Source organism: Lemur catta, chromosome 9 (genome assembly GCF_020740605.2).
Source record: "Lemur catta isolate mLemCat1 chromosome 9, mLemCat1.pri, whole genome shotgun sequence".
Taxonomy (NCBI): Eukaryota; Metazoa; Chordata; class Mammalia; order Primates; family Lemuridae; genus Lemur; species Lemur catta.
This window is the reverse complement of record NC_059136.1, coordinates 30345490-30366418: the sequence shown is the minus strand read 5'-3', so window position 1 is coordinate 30366418 and position 20929 is coordinate 30345490. Positions and strand designations below refer to the sequence as shown.

The following is a 20929-nucleotide window of genomic DNA, read 5'->3' as shown; positions in this document are numbered from 1 at the left end:
GCTGACCAGAGGATGAAGTCATTAAATGACTGCAGCACAAGGACACACAATTTCATGTGGTTAGCTGCTTTTTAAAACAAGATACTTACTATAAATATCACTGTTTTATAAACAATGATCTGGAAAGATTAAGAAACAAGAAAAACAAGTTTGTCAACTTTTATGAACACTGCTTCTTCCATGCTCAACCTATTACATATATTAATAGGAATAAATATAAAGCATGAATTCAAATCCCAGGATATCCAACACAATTTTAAAAGAGACTTCTCTAATACAATATACTCTGCTCTGGTCTATCCAGAGCACTATCTCCAACCCTTCATACCCTGTAATCTTTTCTTCTCCTCTCCCCTCCCCTCCCCTCTTTTCTTTTCTGTTAGTTACAACATCCCTGTATAGTCTGGCCCCCATGAAGGTTTTTTAGGTACTCTCATTAGTCTTTTCTGATGTCAGTCCTTGGGAGTCTTTTACCTGCCTTGTCTCAGCTGCCTGAGACATGTTTAATCATTTTTTTTACACGTAATAGAACAGTACGGACTATTTATCTGTTCAGTTAGAAGCTAAAGACTTGAATGCTGCATGAAAAAAAAAAAGTCTGACTTCCTTAGGGTCAAAATAAACCTCTATCATTCTTATAATGCACACAGTTTTAAAGACGTGCTTTATCCTAAAGACTTACGGTTGATGACTATTCAAGATCGACTAAAATACACATCATATGATTTGGGGGTAGACACTGAGGGAGTTCAGATGAGCTTGGGAGCAAAAGAAATAGAAATAGTACTTATGGAATACCTTTGTTGCCAGCACTGTGCAGGGTCCCCCACACGGTTCTCTCACTTTATCCTCATAACAACCTGATGTAGTTATTTTTTTTTTAAACAGAGAACTTTCCAGAGAAAATGAGCAACTTGCTCAAGGTCACATGGATGGCAAGCAAAGAAGCCCAGATTAGCTGGGAGGTCTATCTAATTCCCAAGTGTACATTTGTGATGTTGTGAAACATATATCTGGTCTTCATTTTCATACATAAAGCCGCTAAAACCCTTGGAATCTCTGAAGTGATAAGAATGTCATTTATATGCTAATGAGATGACTGATGGCCCCTATATAGCTTCCAGATGGGGGCTGGTCACCCAACAGACCAAGGCAAGATGAGAGGGCTGGGACTTTCAATGCCACCCCAACCTCCAGGGAGGAGAAAGGGGCTAACGGTTGAGCTTACCCCCAATAGCCAAGGATGTAATCAATCACGCTATGGACTGCACAGGCAGAAAGGGGGTGATCCTTCATACAAAATATGAAAACTTAAAGGGCCAGATGGTTGACACTTAAATATCCTCTGCACTGGGGAGAGGGTAGCGGGGTGTGTGTAAATAAATGGGCCTGAAGACCAGACAATGGTTTCTAAATAACTCTCTTTGGGAACTGAATAGGACTTGAGAACAGATAATAGTTTGGGCCAAAGTTCAGCTGGGCTCTAGGTGTGGGATTTACTTTAGTCTCTTCCTCTGTGATATGAGTTTTAATCTTCTTTGGTTAATGAAATCTCAAGGAAGGGATCGAAAGCAATTGTGCTCATCTTGGGGGTCCCGTTTGTAGATAGATAAGGGAACTTCGGTGAACAACCTCATTCTGTGCTTTAGGAGAGACAGAGAATTTGGGAATGGGGAGGGTTGGAAGATCAAGAGACTATGAGGCTGCTTCTTTAGTTCGGCATGTCAAAGCACCGTATTTTGGGGTATCAGTTTCTGAGCCCCAACATAATGAAGCTCCATAGAAACCCACAAGGATAAGGTTCAGATGAACTTCCAGATAGCTGAACACATGGAGGTTCCTGAAGGGCAGAGCAACAGCAGGGCCTGGAAGTTCTGTGCCCCTTCCCAATATCTTGCTCTATGTGTCTCTTCCATCTGGCCATTCATCTGTTTTCTTCTGTATTATTCTTTACAATAAATGGGTAAATATAAGTAAAGTGTTTCCCTGAGTTCTGTGAGCCACTCTAACAAGTTAAACCTGAGGAGGGGGTCACAGAAACCCCAATTTTTAGTTGGCAGATCAGAAGCACGGCCACAAACTGGTTGCAACTGGCATCTGAAGTGGGGGACACTCTCGTAGACTGAGCCCTCAACCTGTGGGATCTGATGCTATCTCCAGGTAGATATCAGAACTGAACTGAATTAGAGGGCACCCAGCTGGTGTTCACTGGAGAATCTGTAGAAGAGATTTGCTTGACTGTTGACGGGGAGAAATTCCCCATACATTTGGTGACACAAGTGTTGTGCTGAGTGATGTGAGAGTAGGAAAAAGCATTTTTGGTTTTTTCTTATAACTCTAACAATGTTTTTCAGCTGCACTGAACAGTCTCCTCAGGAAGCACCAAGAGTGAGAAAGGGCCTCTGCTTTTAACACATGTCACTAGATGGGCTTGTAATGATGATGGATTAATAAAGAGACTGAAGCAAAACATAAGAAAACATCTGAAATTTAGTTTGGCCATAAAGATAAGCAGTAGACATTTTTGACAAGTGCTACTACCTTAGGTCTAGTTACTATGAAGCACAAAGATTCTCCACATATCATTAATAAATATACATATATGTGAGCATGTATTAACTTTAATGTGTTAGCTTACTCTAATATTAATTTCTATGTCTGTATATCCAGTGTTCATTTACTACGCATGTAACACAGTCTCTTCCGGGCATCTAATCATGAAGTTATGTCAGGTTTGGAGACACAGTCTGGTCATTGCATTTAACCAAGATATGTTGATTTGGGTAATTTATAACATTAAAAAATTTAATATTACAAAATGAAGGACCAAACATTTAGAAAGTAATCTGAAAATGAAGGATTGACAATATGCCGTCCCCAAACTCTGTTTCTCATTCATACTTACCCCTTTACTTGAAAGTAACTCAGTATTTTGGTTAATACTTAGTGTGCTATCAACTACAAACAGGAGATAATTTTGTGTGTGTGCTATTGACTATACACAGGAGATAATTTTAAGCAAGTGATTGTTAAATGTAAATAAGGTAACACAAATAAAAACTTTCACAGATAACCTACGGGGTGAGGAAAGCTTCTCATGTCAAAATGTTTGGGCTATCTAAAGGCAACTGTATATCTTTAGAAACCTTTTATACTTTTTAACCAAACCAAAAAAAACTTATAAAAATCCTTTTTATTTCCTGGAGAATTTGAGCTTTAATAAAATTTGCACAGAGAACAATTGGCAAAAGAGCTTTTTCAAAGTACTTTTAAAAAACAAAACAACCCAAATCCTGTTTAAAAATATCTTTAGAAAGAAGGACAAATACTGAACATAATTTAATAGTCTTTAAAGAACCATTTTGAAATAAACAAGGAAAAGGTCACAACTTTTAAACCAGTTATAAGTGCACCTGGATAGTCCCAAGACAGTTAAGTAGCTCAACAGGTTCTACTGCTAAGATTTGATTCATGGAACAGTTTTACTTACCCTCACAGGAATAATGTATATTAAAGTATAAAAATACCCTTGGGACTAGTTCTTTTCCATAGAATTAAAGGAAGTGAAAGCTAATATAAAAAAGCAATCCAAATTTATATACATATAAAAATCCTAAATGTGAACCAAATGCTGTTGGTTTCATAAAGTAGTGGTAGCTTAATGAAGAATTGACTTTAAAAATAAAAACATCTCATTTCAACCCAGAATTTAAAACAAGAATATTTCTACTTTTAAAAAACTCTCAATATTAAGTCATTAGCAATAAAGAGGTCATACAGTTGCTTATCATAATGTCACATAATATTTTGCACTGTATAAAACTGACATTTATCTATAAAAATCATTTTTTAAAAAAAAATCTGAAATGAATATAACTAAAAGGTAAATTCTATTATCTATCACAGATTCCTCCATCTTAACTGACACTTCTCAATTACTGAAGCTGGGAATTGATGAGATAAGAAAGATACAATAATGAAACAGGAAAGAAGCTAAATAATTTATACAAATGCTCAGCAAATAATTATGGGATATCAAATCTTCAAACTTCACAGAAAATAGTTTAATTTCAGAACACATCCAAATATTATTGAAGAAATCCAACTTTTCCAACTTTATATTACATTCTCTACTAACAAATGACAATACAATAAACAAGGGGGAAATGGAGACATTTTAACATTTACTCAGATTCTGTAACATTTAAAACTGATAAGCACATATTAATCAGAAAAAGTTTCTTTTACATTTCTAATAAATATACAGTTTTTAAGAAAATCAAGTTATGTATTTTTCTGTAAGGGTGGGGGCCAGCTCACCATTAACTAGAATATTTCAGTGTATTAATTCAAACGAGAAATACTCAAATTTTCACTTAAGTACAACTATAGTTTCATGCATAGCTTTTTCTAAGTGACAAAGTGAGGCAAAGCTGATAGCCCACAAGATCAAAGACCCTGTTATATAATCAGGAAAGTATGTAATATAAAGATATAAATATATAAGCATTAAACAAGAGGAAAAAAAGCAATGAATTAAACATTAATTAAACACTAATAGAATGAGGAATTTAACCTATAGGCTATTTAGTAGTAGCCTAAGCCACATGCATATGCTAAATATTTTTTTGTAACTGAGAATATGAAAGAAAAATTCTATATTTTATACACTGAAGTTCAAAGGTAAGTTGATGGGGAATTTCCAAATATGCTTAATTTGGGGAAAAAACCCTTCATAAAACCACCTTTAGATTATATGCTTCCTCAATGCATTACAATATTTTTCTTGAAGTATTATAAATTATAAAATAATTTAAGCATTTGGCAAATATCAAATAAACATGCAGAGCTCACTGAAATGTGGTATGTTTTGCACTCAAGTATATAATAAACTCCCTCTTAATAAAGAAAATAAAGTAATTTAGTTTATCAAATAAAAATTAGAAAAACAGTACTTACCTTCAAGAACAAGTCTCTACGCCTTCATTTCACATTTTTAATTGTGAATTTCTCATAACATTTAGACATCTTCTACAGAAGCATCGAATGTGAATTCTAACTGGATTTAGGCACACAGACACTTGCCAAGCTGCTGAAATAATGTGTACATTTTATGTAATTTTTGTTTTGTAGTTGTTTTGCTTTTTACCTATATAAAATGTGAATGTATCACTAAAAAATGAAAAAGGCTCATTTCATGGAATTGAAAAACAAAGCTATAGAAAATTAAGTTTAAGAATTTTTAATAAACGCATGAATATGGAAGTATCATTTAGGCCAGATAATACATATCTAGAACTAATCATCAGGTATTAGCTTGTCTTTAAATTATTTAGAAATATATGATACCACTATACTCTGGAAACAATAATGGATGACAAACATGTTTTTAAAATAATAATAGCTATTATTTATCAAGAGCTAATCCCAATTTAGCAGACTGAGAAAACTGAGGCACAGGGAGATTAATAACTTCCCCAAAGTAACATAGCTAGTAAGTGGCAGAATCAGGGTATCAGTTCCAGGAGCTGGGCTTCAAAACTGTTTACCACTAAATTACAATGATATCAAAGATTCAAAACATTTCCAAAATGTTGGCATCATTTTATTGCTAAAATAAAAGTTATGTCTGCTTTAAACATTATAACAACTATTTATTGAACACCTAAAATGTAGCTAGCGTTAATAACACCTAGCGTTCATTGAGTACTTAATACAACAGGTACTGTACTAGGGAACCACTTCACATCTATCATGTAAGTCAGTCCACAGAACCACCACACCTATTTTGCAGATGAGAAAACCACCAAGGTATGAAACAGTGCCTTTCTCTCCTCTAAATCCCGCAGCAAATTCACTGGTGGAGTCCAGATGGCAACAAATGTCTGATGTCCAAGTCCACGCCTGTTAAAGCACACTGCAATGCTTACACATCTGACCTCAACCACCAATTACGGACATTCTTTTGTCCCAATACCCAGAGCTTTCTGTCACGTTAGAGCTATAATAACAAAATTGAAAAGATAAAACAGTAATTTAGAGTAACTGCATTTAAAAATCAAGCCTCTGTATACTATTCTTACCAAATGTTTTATCAATGTTAATTGGTTGATAGTCCAAGTCAGCTGAAGTAAACATCCACCTCCCAGCCAATCCATGTATTACAGCTGAGTGTAGGATGTTTACATGAACTGAAACCCGGTTTAAAGCATAACTTACGAAACTCTTTACTATGTTTACATTAGTTCTTTATCTGAGACTCAATTTACATTAAGGTACATATGATGAATTATTTTTTCTAAAAAGACAATTTTGTAGAATCTGTTGAAAAGGGAATAGGCATGGTGATCTACATAAATGAGGCGAGAGTCAACTAGAAAGGTATCTTCACACAAAATGTAAAATCCAAGGAAAAGGCAGACGGGATATTCTTTTCACCAAAGGAACTTATGGCAATAAATGTAGACATCCTGTAGCATTCCATATCTAAATAAGACTGATTTTACAGCCTTTCGTTTTCCTTTGTCCTCCCCTTCATACAACTGAACTTGTATTTATAGGAACCCATTTGATGGCCAGTATGATCCACCCATTCTTCTTAAGAAGATTTCTGTTTTGGGTAAAAGACAAAGTTAATAAAACACCTGTGAGGAGCTCAGTCACTTCTTTTCCCTCTCATCCCTCTTCCTGTTTCTCATTTTCTCCCCCAAACTCAGAATTCAGATAATTTCACCTCAGACACATCTTTCCCACACTCCGATTTCTTTCCACCTTCTCTTGTTCCAAGTGTTGTTAAGGTGCCTCAAATAAATTTCTCTCCCTCTTTTTGCATTCCTTCTAATTAAAAAAATATTACCACAAATACTTCTATTAAGCATTAAAAGTGGCCCTAACCAATACATTTGCATCAAAGACGAAGAAATTCTCAAATTTGGAAGTTAATATAATAAGAACTGCCAGCAAACTCCAAAAATCCCTGGCATTTCATAGGCATCTCAGGACCTTCAGGAAGCTCCTATGTCTCTTCCTGGCCTCTTGTTCCCTTCAGGCTATTTTTGTGAGGCATCAGTTCTCAAGATTAAGTACACACATACCTTTTTTTTTTTTCCTACAAGCATGTTGTTTTTCTGTTTTATTAATCACTACTCCTACTGCAACAGTATTTTTCTCTTCTACTTTTCTTTGCAAATGTATTAAAATATGTCCTTGCCAGCTAGATAATTAATATACTTTTTATCTGGAAGAAAAATGGGTCTCAAGTTTCCAACAAACCTTTTTATAATCAAACTTTTGGATTACTACAAGTATTTAGGTTGGGAATTTTCCGTGTTTTACTTCTTTCACTAACTGGGCATAATGCCGCACAGGAAAAAAATGTAAGATGACTTCATGCTTTTGAAAGCATGGGCCCAGAACATCAGCATCGGCAGTATTTGAGAACTTTAGGAAAAAAGCACTTGTTCTCATGCCCCACCCCAGACCTACTGAATCAGAAACTCTTCTTGCAGGGACCAGCAATCTGTGCTTTAATCAATAAAGCACAAGTATTAAATAATTCTGATGCAAGCTAATAATGAAAACCCTGTGGACTATTTCATCAAGTATGTTGGAAGGCAAAAGCAAAGATGGCAGTGAATGTCATATTATTAGACTGCTACAAATAAGAAAAAGGCAAAGTCAAAACACATAGCATGACCCACAATTAACCAGGTTGGGTAAACTGTGGCAGAGACTACCTGAAACAGTATAATTTTAAAAATTCATATGGGATGACATTCACAGGGTGTCGGGCAGGTGGGGGGTGGGGAGGGGATGGGTAAATCCACACCTAATGGATGCGGTGAGCACTGTCTAGGGGATGGGCACGCTTGTTGGGCAGTGCAAAGGCAATTTATGCAACCAAAGTGTTTGTACTCTTGTAATACTCTGAAATAAAAAAAACAAAGCAAAAAAGTACTTAAGTTCAGACTGATACTCAAACTTTAAAAAAGAAAGATTTCCTGAGCACACAGAGCAAATAATGGCACACTTATCCAATGCATGAAGTTGTAACAAGAGGAGCAGAAGTGAATCAGAGTCAGAACCTGCTACATGGGGAAGGCATGCTGGGGTTTACAGGTTCATGATCTACTTCTGATTCATCTCAAGTCTATGACTCCATGTAGAAGGGACTGAGGCATACAGATCATTTTCTAACCAAGAATATTTGTACAAAAGTATCTAATTTGAAATAAACTTGAAGACCTAATTTTGTAGTTGTCTGCTTAAAAAAGTAACCTCTAAGTGATCTCAAAGCATATACTAAGGAAAAAACATAGTCATCTGGAGAATGGCGTTCAGTAACTAAAAGTGTTTTACTTTTAATATAAATTAGATCAAAAAAAAAAATCTTCCCAAAGAGTGAAGAATTTCTGAGCTTTCTAAAGCCTTATCAATAAACACCACATACTTTTTCCTAAATACTAAGTTAAACACTGGGGAAACAAGTTGTTACAGATTTGCTGGCAAATACTGTTGATCTAACATTTTAAGGCATTTGCTCTACATAATCAATTACTCACCTTGCAGGCCATTAGGAAGTCCGTGGTCCTTATACATCAAAACATAAAGAAGTCATCTGCAAATGACTAAAAAAAGGTTGTACCTAAGTACTACACTGAAACAAGGACATCCAGAATTAAAGCTGACATGGCCTTTGATTCATCTCATTAGAGCAGAATAATATAGAACAAATGTTACATAACACAGATTGTACCATTAATCCTGCAGCATCTAGGGAAAACTAGACTAGCTGGGCAAAGTATAACAGCTTTATGCAGAATACCTATCTCTCTTTTGCTTAGATTTGGTCTATTATTTTGAAAAGCCTTTCCAACTCAGCTGTGTAAATTATTAAACTATGCAGTTTCTATCTTTACTGAATTTTAAAGCCATATATCAAAGTTTTTCATAGGAAATAAACAATATCACCTGGTCAAACAAAATAATCCTATTACCCGAGGACACATTATATTCTACCTTTGGCAGGTAACACTTCTTGAGCTCTCAGCAATGGCTCTATCCATTTGCTGCTATTTGAATCTAAGGTTTTAATGTGCTAAAACAGAGGGTCACAAAATATAATAAATCTGCTTTATTGAGAGTTCACAGGAAGGGATGCTTGATGCATGTTAATCATCAAACCTGGAAATTATACTTACAAGTTGCAAAACTACCTGTGTCTGGAGCAACTAGCCTCCTCCCCTCAGTAAGTCTTGTAAACTACTACTGTAACAAAGAAGCATTTAAAAATAAATGTAACAGCATGAATATATCTGGAGTAACTACATTAAAGACTAAAACTATCATGTGCTCATCCTGATAAAAGAGAAAAGGAAATAGTAGATGCTGCTGCAATAAAATAATTAATAGAGCACTATACATGCAAGGTGTTTTACTTGATGTTTATTACATAAAAATATGGAATTATAAAGATATAATGTCTCTGTCCCCTGAAAGCTTGTAATCTCATCAAGGAAGATAACCAGGTAAGTTAGATTAGCAAGAACTTTATCTTTCGGTTTAATTATGTACTGAACGTAACATGGTATGATGTTTAGCAGTTTAATTAAAAAACTGATAAAAATACCAATGCTTTATTTTTAAATAAGTTTTTAAAAATCAGAAAAATAGCTGTTATAAAATTATACATTATTGGCTGGGCGTGGTGGCTCATGCCTGTAATCCTAGCACTCTGGGAGGCCGAGGCAGGAGGATCACTCGAGGTCAGGAGTTCGAGACCAGTCAGAGCAAGAGCGAGACCCCGTCTCTACTAAAAATAGAAAGAAATAATTTGGACAGCTAAAAATATATATATATACATGTATATATATATATATACATGTATATTTTTTTTCTATAATTTTTTAATTTTTTTCTATATATATATATATATATATATATATATATATATATAGAAAAAAATTAGCCCGGCATGGTGGCGCATGCCTGTAGTCCCAGCTACTCAGGACGCTGAGGCAGGAGGATTGCTTGAGCCCAGGAGTTTGAGGTTGCTGTGGGCTAGGCTGACACCACAGCACTCTAGCCCAGGCAACAGAGTGAGACTCTGTCTCAAAAAAAATAAAAAACAAACAAAAAAAATTATACATTATCAATTAGCCCACACTGAATACCATCTATGAGAAAAGCCCTAGATCAGGGGTGGGGAACCTGCGGCCTTAAGGCCACATGTGGCCTTCTAGGTCCTTAAATGCAGCCTTTTGACTAAATCCAAATTTTATAGAACAAAACCTTTTATTTTCATTAATACATTTTTGTTTGTCTTTTATATTTTATTTTTAAAGTGAACATATTTAAAATACCAAAGAATAAAATAAGTTTCAATGAAATAATCCTCCCAGATTGGCACAATTAGAACATTAGTAAGCCATAAGGGCTAAATTGATAGCTGCTAGGCTCATGATTTAGTTCTAACTTCCCCAACCTGACTGGTACCACTACTGAAGGAGGTTGGTTGGCGAGAATTTATGGGGGTTGAGTATGCCAGTCTGTTATCAGCTTTTGACTAGGGTGCATTGTGTTTCTCTTTGAAGTGAAATTTGTGAATAGCTGCACAGCTTTACAGTATTTTTAAATTCTGTCTGCTTAACAGCCCACCATGTCAAAGAAGACCAAGAGAACACTGAAGGAAGAAAACAGATTCTTTAACGAGGATTGGGAATTGCAATGTTATCTTTTTTTCTGCTAAAGATAAGATGATTTGCTTGCTTTGTCATACTGTAATATCAACATTAAAGAAATTTAATGCTCATCAGCACTGTAACACTCATAAGGACCACAAATATTTTAAATTAGAGGGAGAGGTGTGAAAGGTTGTATTGCAGAAATTAAAAGCTGAAAAGCAAAAGCAAAGACAACTCTTTCAAGCAGCAGTAAGACCTGGAAATAATGTCACTGAAGCAACTTACAAAGTAGCTTATATACTCAGGAAAAAAAGGAAGCCATTCAGTGACGCAGAAATTGTGAAAGAATGCATTGCCGAAGTTGTAGTATGCTTAGACCCTGATAACGTTTTAAAGTACAAATAACTGTCTCCTTCAAAGAGAACCATAACTGATCAGCAGCATGAATTAGCCTTCACCTTAACAGAACTTCATCCAATACTTCAAAAAAAAATAAGTATGTTATTCAATCGCTTTGAATTAATCAACTGATACTATTGACTCCGGGCAAGTTTTATACTTTATTGGGTCATAACAGAAGATTTTCTTTGCTATAAAGAGTTACTTGCTTTGGGTACTCTTGCTAACAGAACACAAGGAATACGTATCTTCCACAACTTTCAGGATAAATGTAGTGAAGTTGGACTGAATTTGGTAAATTTAGTTGAGTGTATGTACAGACAGATGGTGCACCTTCCATGACAGGAAAACATGAAGCGTTACTGCATAGATGTAAAAAAAAAAAAAAAAGTGCTAAAGCTATTTTAAGTGACACTTTGCAACAAGTTGTAACTATTGTTATAACTATTTTCACACAAATGCAAGGCAGCATTGTCAGTTTTGTAACACACTAAAGGTGAATGATGAGGTATTCAGTGTGGATTTGCCCTATCACTCTGAAGCGTGTTGGCTATCACAAGGACAGGTGTTAGCCAAAATTTTATCACTGCGAGAACAGATGGTTAAATTTTATGAAGAACAGAATCAGCAATGTGAATTACTGAAAGAAGATTTCTATACCAATGCAGTATTTCTGTGTAATATGTCAAATCGAAAATGACTGGAATATTTCTTTGCAAGGTAAAACTAGGTCTATACATGATATGAGGCAAAAAAAAAAAAAAAAAGCAAGCATTTCAAAAAAAGCTGTTTTTGGAAAACATTTCTTCTTCAAAAGGTAATTTCAGATGAATATTTTCCCCAGTTAGTAGAGGTCATTGGTGAGCAGGATGATATATATGCAAATCATTTGCAGGATATACAGCTCTTGTAGACCTAATAATTGGAGAATATAATAAAAGGTTCACTGACTATGAGAATCATGACATCATACTCAAATTAGCATTTCAGCCTCACCCAGTTGATATCATAAAGGCACCTAAAGAACTACAGATGGAATTGATTGAGCTCTCAGTAGATGACATTTTAAAGGGATGGTTTGATGCTATGGAAGATCTAATTGAAATATGGAAAAATGCATTAGAATACCAACACACCTTTGGCAACATGCCCGAAAAATGCTGTCTTGCTTTTCAACCACTTACTGTTTCGAATCTACATTCTCCAACCTAACCCAAATCAAGATGCCCTTAAGATCACAAATGACTGATACCCATCAAGAGGATCAACTGAAACTGCAGACCTCCATGCTGCAACCAAATATTGAAATGCTTTCCAACTGAAAGCAGACACAACAAAGTCATTAAAATGTTAACTTTAAAATTAACAAATTGTTTTCATTTTTTGAAATTATTATGTATGTAACAGTTAGATTTTTACAAAATAACGTACATTTTTAAGTATATCTAATTGAAGTTTCTTGAATGCGGCCTCATTTGATTACAGCTACATTAATATGCCCTTCCAATGTGAAAAGTTTCCCCACCCCTGCCCTAGATTATTCAGCTCTGTGGGGAAACACAAAAAATAGATACAGTACACTTGCTCACAAGGCAGCAATACTTTAATTAGGAAGAGATAAGCCAATCAACAACCTGAAAATACTTCAGAAAATATATTTAATATATGAAGACATACATAACCATTAGCAAATGTTGTAAACAGGCTTAGTGGTTTGAAGCCTTCTAGTGTTTTTTTTTTTAGAGAGGAGAGTTCTTATTGGGAGCTGTGACATCATTCAGGGTGAGGAGAACAGGAAGTGGGGTGGGGGGGTAACAGGAGGGAGAAAAATTTATACACATCTCTTAACTACAGAAAAACTGAAATTTTTATGTTGCATATTGCTGGGTGGTGGTGTAAATTTATTCCCCAGAACTTTTACAAAATTCATAAAGGAGAAAAGCAGGCTCCTGAATTGCTGCAAAGTTAAACTCAGTTGATTTGGAAAGGTTATAAAGAATAAAAGTTCACTGACAGGGTAAAAACAGAGAGAGGAACCCATAGTGGGGGAAAAATTTTTTTTTAACTAAATTCTCTAAGGCCCAGCAGCAGCATGTTAAGTCTGGGAAGGTCAGATGGCATATCCTGTTATTAGGACAGCACCCTACATCAAACTGTCATAATACGTGCACTGTCAGAGCAGTACATGAAGGAATCTAAAGATTTCTGATGTTTTCCCACACATTTTACAGCCTCCTCAACTCCACTCCTCAGAATTATACCAAAAGGATGTCTGTGAATAGCCGGTAGCAGCAAACATCTGACTGAAAGCTTAGCTGTGTCTTACAGCTTCCAGTCGGGGATGTTTACAACAACAGACTTTCTGAACAACAAATTAACAGAAGGAATAGATACAAATGTTCCTAGTCACCAACTTTAGCTAATAATTTATAGAATTTCTATTGCTGAACAATAGCTGTGACATCTTGGAACAAAAATGACAAAGTTAGTGCTACTAATTAACAAAAGAATAAGTGTTTTACCTACTGAAATTTCTCCTAAATAATTCAAAAAGAAAATACACATTACAAATTTATCTTGGTAAGTATTCAACATTAAAGATATTATGCAGTTATCCTACATGAGGATACATTTTTCTAACATATGCAAAAATGAGTTTTTCTCTCCCTAAACCTAGAGGTTCAAAATTAATAGTAAACAATACACTAGAAGGATAACCCTAATGATTAGTGACCCATACATCTCAGTTTGTCTAAAACAGTCCCAATGTTTGTCTGTTGCCCTTTTATTAACAAAAAGTGTCCTAATTTAGGTGATAATGAATACAGTTGGTTTTACTGGCAGTGGACCTATACTGAGTAGGAGTCTAATATTTTCTTCCTCTATTCCCAGTTGATTTAGGTTAAAGATGTACAGTCCACGGAAATGAGCAAAGAGGATAACGAAAGGAACAAACTCATGACATTGGCTTTGTTTATAAAGCAATACACTAAAATCATTTTGTTTCCCACATCACTTTTCTGAAAGAAAGATGACTAAATGAAATACAGTAAATCTGTACTTTATCCAAACCAGGATTTGCTTTAATCTAAAACATATCAAGTAACTTTCTTAACAAAAAAAAAAAAAAACTATTATAACAATTAAAGTCTACAATTAAGTCAGTGATTTCCAAGAAATGAACATACATACATACATGAGCATGCATATGTGTATAGACACAACCTATAGGATAACGACTGAAATCAATATACACAATTCTGAAAGACTACTAATTTTTTAATACCAAGTTTTTTGAGAAACTATGGAGTAAAGGAATTCAGTCACTGATATTTACCCTGTGATAATATTTAAAGGTTGCTCTCTGAAATACTTTTTTGTTGTTGTTGTTATTTAAGTGTTGTTAATAACTCTACCCATTATATAAATGATGCTAGAAATAATGAGGAAATTGCATGTGGTCTCTATCAATACAAGATGACCTTCACTGTTTTTGAAGACAAATACTGGGGAAAAAAAGAAAAAACCAATGACTATTTACAACAACAACTATTCAAGCTGTTCGACAACTGAAACTTTCCAGATTTAAATTAGGAAAAGTTATTCATGCCTAGGTAGGAACATGATACTTGACTAATGAGAATGCTGCAATGAACCAGTTATTGTAACTTTCCTTTAATTTCCTTCTCTGTTCTGTTTAATTTTTTTAATGATCGTCAAAAGAAAATTTTACTAGCACCACCATATTTAATTCACACACACAATACATAGAATCTTTTCTTCAGAGTTATGAGGGAATTTTGTCAAATGCTGTACTTTTCTATAATCTATTCTTGAAGATACATGATTACTAAAGGTCCAGAAGTAGAATAATTAGGCATATGTCATAAGAAAATCTATTATAAAATACCTTCTATAATTACAAAATATATTCTAGACATAATCTGTCATTATAATATATAATCTATATCTCATAATATTCTTTAATTTTGTTCTTTTATTCATAATCAAATACATAGTAACAAGGTCAAGTCTAATGAGGGGGTAGCTGAAGCTAAAGATTTAACATTTTTATCATGATTTATGATTTCCATCTTTTTCAAAAACATTACATATTTCAGTATTACTTTTCATACTATTAGCATTAGCATTTTACTTTTCTGTTAACACATTTTTGTAAAAATGGGCAAAACACACATGCATACAAACAATCTGCTGTTCAGACAAAAAACAGATACTACTGAGCTGCTGACTGGAAAAGTACTACTGTGCAGAACTGGAAATGTTTATCAATCTATCAAACCAAGTTTATGAATATCCACATATAATGTATACCATGCCACATTTGCTATAGATTCTGTCCTACCACAGATCTCTCAAGTACAATGCTGAAAACAAGGCAGATACCTAAATATAATACATCACTTATATGACGATACATAATGAATAACAAGACATTATTCCTCAGCAGTATTGTTATAAGAGAGTTTTACTGGGCTCAGAAATTTTACCAGAGAACAGTTAACAGGAAATAGCATTTTTAAACTTAATAAGATAAACTCACTGGGTGGGGGGAGAGGGGAAAACAAATGAAGTAAAATTCTGAATTGGCCTAGATTTTGCATCCTCTAAAAGGAATCTTTTAATTTGTTGAAATTCAGTGGTACCTAGGGAATCTCTCAGAAACAGGATGCCATAAGTTGACTCTGAACTTTGAAATAAGGCAAGGCAGCTGGGACAATAGGTACAAGGAATAGGAGCCGAGTGATGACAGGGAGGAAGAATTGGCAGAAAGTAAGAATTCACAAGGAATTGGAAAACTGGTAATAGAGGAGAAAATGCCCACATTACAAATTACAAGAAAATAAAAACAAGAAACAAATACTCCACAAGACATTCTATCTCAAAATCCCTTGTCCAGGGAACCCTCTCAGTCTAGGACTGAGCACTTTCGTCATTGTTTCCCACATTATTTATATAATGGGTAGAGTTATTTAAAACACTTAAGGCAAATAAAAGTAGTTCACCGAGAGTAATTTCAGTTGAGGACTGAGGGTTCCCTGGATCAGGGATTTTGAGTTTTAAAACCAGGACAGCCCTGGACAAAGATGAACTGGTCACCTTAATTGCGATTACAGATCAAAACTGAAAAAAACTTCATTAAAAATGGAGTAGTGATATTATGGACTAAATGCATGTTGCATTATAGGTGGGGGGCAAAGGTAACATTAAAACCCCAGGATGCACTAATGGATAATTCAGTTTATCATTTCCATGATTATATGTTTTCTCCATTACTATTCTCAACAAAGACAATACACCTTCCTATGTGTGCCATATATTTATATAAGCGCTGATTTGTTAGTTACTTACACAAAACAGTCTGCATAGGAATGCTTCAAACCTAAAGGGGGAAGTAGGGTAGGGGAGTGCTTTGGGCAAAAGGATCAAATACTTTTTATTCAACTACAGGGCATTCAGAATTTTTTTTTTTCAAAATTCACTGACCACAATCAAAACTGACTGTGACTTGAATGGTCGCCAGCACCTTTTTAAATTCTCAAAATTGTGCCCACTGAAAGTCCTAGCAGCAGCGGGAGGGAATTGAAAAGCAGAGTCTTTTCCTTTCTCCAGGTAACAGAGTGCGCAGAGATTGCAAACTCTGTTTAGGAGACTTTAGTAAACACCACAAACTGCACCTAAGACAAAAATGATAACCAGTATAGATTCCAGAATGATTTCCATGATTCATATATAAGCCAAACTTTTAACATTTAAGTTTCCTGTAAACCTGGAGAGTAGCACCATATAAATACATCACTATAATGCAACCCACATTTCAACAAGTATACATAATTTTCAAAATCCACATCAGGAAAAAAATTGCCAACTCTAGTCTCAATACATAAACAAAAAGAGATTTCAGCAAATAAGGATTTAAGAAACCTTATTCAGTGAACCTTAGTGACATGGAGAACATGCATATAGTCTCAAATTGATACCACGCTCTGAAGCCTGTTTACAACTTACCTAATTTTGAAATAGTTTTATTTTTCAGAAATTATCCATTTACATTTATTTAGTTTTAACTATTCTACTTTTAAGCTCTTCTAGTAAATAATCTACTTAATGCCATACTTGAGAAAAAGAGTACTCTTCTACAGACAAGAGAGATAAATGATTCTCCTATAATGTATCATTCATAAAGTCTGACTGCTGTTTCCTAGAAGAGGTCATATCTTCCTCCAAATCTTTGGTACTTTCACTTATGTATTAAATACTAGCTGTGTGACCTTGAGGAAGTCACTTAACTACTCCACATCAGTCTCCCAATGTGTAATATAAGAAAACCTTATAACATGAAAGAAAAAAGCTCTCATAAAATAGTTGTGAAGACAAAATAGAGTATAAAAATATTTGAAACAGTAAGCACTGTGTAGCTGTTAATAGCATTTATAGGTTTGTATCTACATTTTTTTTGAACACATTCCCCCTGAAAGCAAGTCTGTATTTGAATGACCTGATGACCAATGATGGGCGTGGTTTGGGTGAGTAGAAAGAGTTCTCACACAGTTATATTTGACATGACATCAACTAACAGGGGCAAAAAAATCACAACACTAGCCTTATTCAAAGACAGTGGGCTAATTAGACCCATACACAGTGATATTACAACAATCGTATTAAAAACACTACCCTTTGTTTTAACTTTACTTTTCAGTTAAGAAAATCTTACGAATCTAAAGTTATAAAAGAGAAACTTGGTTTTAATCATTTCTTTCATTTTGTAATGTAATCCAGAGTTCCTATAAACAAGTTCTATCAATGAATTTTAAATGTATTGGTATTAAAAAATAATTTAAATAGTATTTTAAGAAACTATTGTTCAAATTAGGCTATAACTGAACTTATACTTTATTCGTTCATTGAAAAACAATCATTTATTTTAGTCAAACAGTTACAGTAGTTAAAATTATATTTAAACATCCAAAAAGTCTTCTATTTCATGGCAAGATATAGATTTCAAAACCATTTGAACATCTTCATACCAAGTTCATATCAATATTAAATAATTTAAAAATAATCTGCAGATAAACACACGATGTTATATTGGCCAGCCTGCAGCTAACTTGAATGCCACCAAAGGAGTATCAGCCACAAATGTTCCAAAAATATCCACCATATGTGAAGACATAGTTGAGACTTGTACCTATAGTCAAGAACCCCTGCCTGGCCTCTACAGCTTCCAGCCCCAACTTGGAACTAGTAACACCTTTGCTGTGCTGGCTCCTCAGGCACTTGGAACATAAACTCTCCAGCAGCTCCATAGCCCCTCATCTGCAATGGGCAGTAGTACACTCTGAAGGAGGCTGCTGAAGTAGACACCGAGGTTGCAGAGCATCTTCCTGTCTGTGCTCAGCATAGCATCAACATTATGCAGAGACCTCAACTGCAATAACTCTTACTGGTGCCCTGAACCATGAGCCAAGACTCATCTGGCCATCCCAAAGGTGGAAGGCACCAATAACTACCTCTCAACATACCTGTAACTGACTAGACGGACAACTATTGGGAAGCTCTGGCCTAGAGTATTAACGGAATAAGTAGCTGTTTCAGGTAATGATCTAGATATGGAAATATAGTGGTGAATAAAATAGCTAAGGTTCCTATTCTCACAGAGCTTACAAGTCTAAAGGAGGCATGCAAGGCTGGATGAAGCCTGTCAGGGATTTAGATAACACTATGGGCAAAAAAAAAGCCAATGAAGATTTTTAAGACAAAATACAACAAAATTAGGTTACTGTTTAAGAAATGTCAGACTGTTTGTGATCTGAAAAGACAATGATCTGAAAGGGGGGCAGGTGATGCAGATAAGCAACTGGCTCTAAGGCTGTTGCAATAGTTCAGATCATAAAGGTCTCCCTCATGGTGGATATTTTTTTCTAAAAAAAAGGACAGAGATGAGATTTACTTAAAGGTAAAAATCTTCATAATTTCTTATAACAGGTATTAAAAAAATGTTCACTGACAAATCCTGAATGTTTTGGGGTTTTATTTTTTAATTTTTGGCTAAATCTCTGACATTTATTTCCATATAATGTTCTTCCCTTTTAAAAGCAAAGGGAAATATATAAATTCTAGAGAAAGATCTCAGTTATCAAGATTCTAGTTCATTTACATCTGATTCTAGTCTTACAAAGTCTGAAGCAAGAACAGCACCTGAGTCAGTGGCTACATCTGAAAAAGGGAGTTTTAAACAGTGAAGAAAAGGCATTAAAAATATAGATGAGAAAAACTACTGTCAGCTAATTAATGAAAGGAAGTAGTACACAAAAAAATTAAAATTAAAGTCTGGTCTTGAACTCCTGACCTCAAGAGATCCTCCCACCGGCCTCCCAAAGTACTGGGATTACAGGTGTGAGCCACCGCTCCTGGCCTTAAAATTAAAGTCTAAATAAGGCCAGTGAGATATTTGAACAGAAAAAGAATGAGTATGGAATTATTAATTCCCTAAAAGTTTCAAAAGAAAGATGTGACAAGTAGCTAGAGGATGGAAGGAATATCCTAATTATATTCCTAACAAACCTTACTAACATGAAACCATAAATGCTGAAGACTGGAAAGTAGAAATATAGACATTTTTCTGATGCAGGGAACTGAAAAGCAAACAGCAATTCTAAGCAACAAAAATATGTGGAAACTTTGAAATCCAAAGTATTAACCAGGATACTACTGAGAAAATTTGTATAATTTCTAGTAAGAGATAATATAAACTTCAATAACCACAATTCCCAGTTCAGAAAAAGTAAGTACTTGCATACCGACAGAATCACAGGGGAAACGATGTATTCAGCAAGGACAGGCTTGCCTGTTTCTCTTCAGTCTTTTGAAGTGACTAGCAAACACAGCATCCACAGTCTTTTACAGCAACCAAGTGATCACATGCATCCATGATATTCTAATTCTATTAATGTATTGAACTCCAACCCTGGAGTATTCATCCTTTTAAAGATTTTTTTGGAATGATCTGATAGTCTACCCCTAGGAAGGCAGTCTTAGATAATAATTAAGAATTGGGGCTTTACGGACTGACAGAACTAGGCCAAATATTTAACTTTGTGACTTTGAAAAAGTGACTTTACTTTTCTGTGGCTACTTTCCTATCTGTAAAATGACAATTTGAAATACCTGCCTTGTAGGGTTATTGTGAGAATTCAATAAGATAATGTAATGTTCATCCGTAAACACTGAGCGCAGTGGCAGGCATATAGCAAGTATGCAATAAATGGAAAAAGGGGAAAGATTCTTTACTTCTTAACAACTTTGTTCACAAAGCTTTTAATATTTTCAATTCTTTATATTTTACTTTTATAAGGCCTGTTTACCCTTCAAGGCCCAGTTTAAATGTCAAGTTCTCCGTGAAAACTTCACTAACAAAACTTCACTTAAATATCATATGCAACAATAAAAATAGATAAGATGGATGTGCAACAGTAAGAATGGTAAACACTCACATATTGCTTACTATGTTTGAGGCAATGTTCTATGTGCTTTACATATATTAACTCATTCACTCCCTGCAGGAACACTATAAGGTAGGTACTAATATTATCCTCTTTTTGTAAATGAGGAACGTGAGACAGAAAGCAATGTACGCAGAGTCACACAGCACCTGGCAGACTGGCTCCAGAGCCTGTTCTCTCACCTGTGCCGTAAACTTAGAAGGATGATTAATTATTGCAAAGAGATATTCAAAGAGCTGACAGTTTTACATTTATTACAGATGGAGATGATTTCTATACAGACTAAAATCATTCATTTCAGAAAGCTTATTCACCTTTTCATAG

The 20929-nt window shown here is 34.8% G+C and overlaps 1 protein-coding gene across 5 annotated transcripts in view; it reads right to left on the bottom strand.

Moving 5' to 3' along the window:
* ZFAT (zinc finger and AT-hook domain containing) overlaps nucleotides 1-20929 on the bottom strand; it is a 296047-nt gene that overhangs the window by 258917 nt on the left and 16201 nt on the right. For 2 of the 5 annotated variants that reach the window (XM_045561493.1, XM_045561495.1), the window contains one exon: nucleotides 4960-5092. The gene's annotated coding sequence lies outside the window, so the exon portion shown is untranslated. Of the gene's footprint in view, nucleotides 1-4959; nucleotides 5093-8561; nucleotides 8587-20929 lie in introns of those variants that run through there. The other 3 variants (XM_045561492.1, XM_045561494.1, XM_045561497.1) reach the window with 2 other exon arrangements.